We start from the raw sequence: 3,195 nt of genomic DNA, 5'->3' as shown, positions 1-3,195 counted from the left end.
TTTTTTTTTTTTTTTTGGTTAACCAAATTCATATATTTTGTTTTTGTTTTTGTTTTTGCCAAGTTCTTATAACAATTCTCTGTTACCTACTTTAGCTGGTATACTGTTTATAGTAGCCAATCGGAAGCTTTTCACTAACAAACTTTATTTATGTTTTGTTTTTTTCCTTTCTCATTATTTTTTGAGCCTGCAACTATACATTTAGGTTTCATAGTACGTAAGTACTTTTCTTTGGTTTTTGGTACCTTTAGTAAAAAAATTCGGAAGTGATCATCAGATTTTCCAAAATGATAATCAATAAAATAAAATAATAAGAAAAGCTACCCACCAAATTATTCTATAAGAAGTAATTACAGGATAAGTATAACAAAATAATTAATAAAGAATTCTTTTAAATTTCCTTTCACTTTTTGAAATCAACATAATGTTTTTTTGAATTTCCTTATTGTTTTTTTTAATATTTTTTTATATCTTTTAATATGAATAATTGAAGAATTTAGTTGTGAAAGCATTTCATATTTATGTTATCTAAATTTCACTAGTTGAAGATTGTAAAACTATTCGCACTTGTTTCTCTATCAATTTTTTTTACCTTTTAATATATTTAAATTCAGTAATTTTTAGGCAAAAAAAATGGTGTTCGTGGCCCATATATTTGTTGTGCCGGTCAAAATCTTAGCATTATGTGTGTGGGCAAATTTAAAACTTACTTTTAAGTAAGATTTTTATATTTTGACATGTGTCGAAAGATTACACATTAACCCTATAATTTGCAAGCAAATTTTGAATAATACAATTTTGACCTATATTTTTCTATATAGTATAAATTATAGAAATAAAAATAAAAATAAAAATAAACCAAAAATCATACAAAATTTTTATAAATCGGAAACAAAACCCTCTACGAAACGTTTACATAATCATCACGAGACTTTTCTAGAAACTCCAAGCCGTCTGTCTTCGTGATCGTGTGGTATAATTAGGTAACTATACGAGATGATCATCTTCTTTTTCGTTTTGTTTTATGATAATCTCTTTTCGCCATCTAGAATTTCGTATTTTCTAATTTCATTGCTTGGGAATATCTTTGAGGCTTGTATTTAATTTGTTTTATAGTTGTATTGGTGCCTGGTGGGATGATTTCGATTTTTTTTTCTTGGATAGATTTTTTTGTATACGAATCTTAAAATATCAGAGATGAAATTTTAATAAACTTGAACCCTCAAAATTAGATATGATATTTGTATCTTTAAAACCCATCATATGATTTAATTTATCCTAATTGGCAAGCCCTTAATTGGTGAACTGAGTTCTTTTGTTTCTTTATTTTGTTGGTTGAGAATGGGATTTGAAGACATCTAATCCATTGTTTCATTGGTTTATTGCTCCGTGTGAATGTAGTTTATGTGCCATGCGGTCCTTTAAAAGGGACGAAAGAGTTTTTGTTGTCTTTGTAATCATTTTTTTTATATAGAATTGGCTAAATTCAGGCCCGGCTTAGAGGGTGTGTCATAGGTGCTAGTGCACAGGGTCTTTTATGAAATTATTAAAGGATTCAAAATCAGTGTTGGGGGAGAATCGACATCCTAATTATCTTTTGAGATGCTATAAAAGTTGAGGAATGAGATTTTGTATTGTTTAATGCAATATATGTTCTGTTTCTTGAAGGATTCTCAAATCATTTTTAAGAAAAAGTGGTACTAGCATTTTTTGAGATAAAAGACGGATTCCAATCGTTAATCTCATCTAATTTTGAAAAATAAATGTTTCTTATTTGGACAATGGGTTAGGCCAATTTGACCTCATGGTTAGAACACGCTTATCAGCCAAGGCAGCTATGGATGATGCGGTTTCATACCTCACTGCTGTGAAGGAAGCACTTTGTGATGAGGCTGCCAAATTTAAGGAATTTCTCAAGGTCTTAAATGATTTTAAAAATCATCGGTATGAATTTTTTTCAACTTCTAATTATCTTACACTACAAACACACATGCACTGCTGATGTTGTTACTATATAAGTTATTTTGTAGAATGTATAAAGATAGTGGCATTGCAAGGATGACTGAGCTCATTAAAGGGCACCCAAAGCTGCTTCTTGGTCTCAGTGTCTTCCTTCCAAAGGCTAAGACAACTACCATCCTTGCAGCTAAGGCTAACAAAGTGTTAGGCCAATCTCAAACAAAATCCGTCATAAAAGTATCACCGGAGCTAATGACGCTTAATAAGCCTGCTTACTTGGCTTCCTTGAAAGAGGCATTTCGTAATGAATCTGGAAAGTATAATGAATGGCACAATGTTTTGAAAGATTTTAAAGCTCACAGGTTTGGAATTATTTCTCTTTTTATGTTTGGTTTGCTCTTAGTTCTAACTCCCATTGTGAATTAATTCTGACGTTACTAGCCTCTTTGTTGAATTGATGAAGCTACTGTCATTCCAAGGATGGAAGTGCTCATGAAAAACCACCGGAAGCTTCTTCTCCGTTTCAGCGTCTTCCTTTCTGCTGGGGCTAAGATAACTATCCCTCCCGAGGCTGAACAACATATTACCTCAGCTGGGGATAAGATGACCATCCCTCCCGAGGCTGAACAACATATTACCTCAGCTGGGGATAAGATGACCATCCCTCCCGAGGCTAAGCAACATATTGTGTCCGATAATAACAAAAGAAAGCGTGTTAAGTGTGATGATCCAGATTATGATCCGGATTTTGTGAACAAGCCTAAGGTATAAAATGCTCAAACTATATAAACTATAATACAAATAAATACCATTTTGATCATTCTTTATTTGCTAACTTGTTGTGAGTCTCCATCCATGGAAGAAGCGAAAAAGAAAAGGAAGGAATGTGTCTCCACCAAAGAAAAAGGTGAAACTTAGCAAGCGCATAATCCATTGTAAGAAATGTGGTAAAGCGGGACACAATTCTCGTTCATGTGGTAAGAAAGCTAGTCAGGTTAGTCCCTTTTTCATCTTGAGTTCAGTTTTGTGGGGGAACCTACCTGCTCATAGTCATAGCCTTGTTTAATCTGGTGCTTTAAATGTGTGAGATTATTGTTCTGATTGTATCTTCTGCTGTTAAATGGCTGTGTTTCAGGCTTGTGGAAGTAGTGGATCGCTAATGAAATCGTCTCACTCTCGGCGAAATACTCAACAAGTAGAAGACTAGAAGCAAATGTGAAGACTGTTTTTTTTTTT

This window comes from Camelina sativa, chromosome 3 (assembly GCF_000633955.1).
Source record: "Camelina sativa cultivar DH55 chromosome 3, Cs, whole genome shotgun sequence".
Taxonomy (NCBI): Eukaryota; Viridiplantae; Streptophyta; class Magnoliopsida; order Brassicales; family Brassicaceae; genus Camelina; species Camelina sativa.
This window is presented reverse-complemented; position numbering follows the sequence as displayed.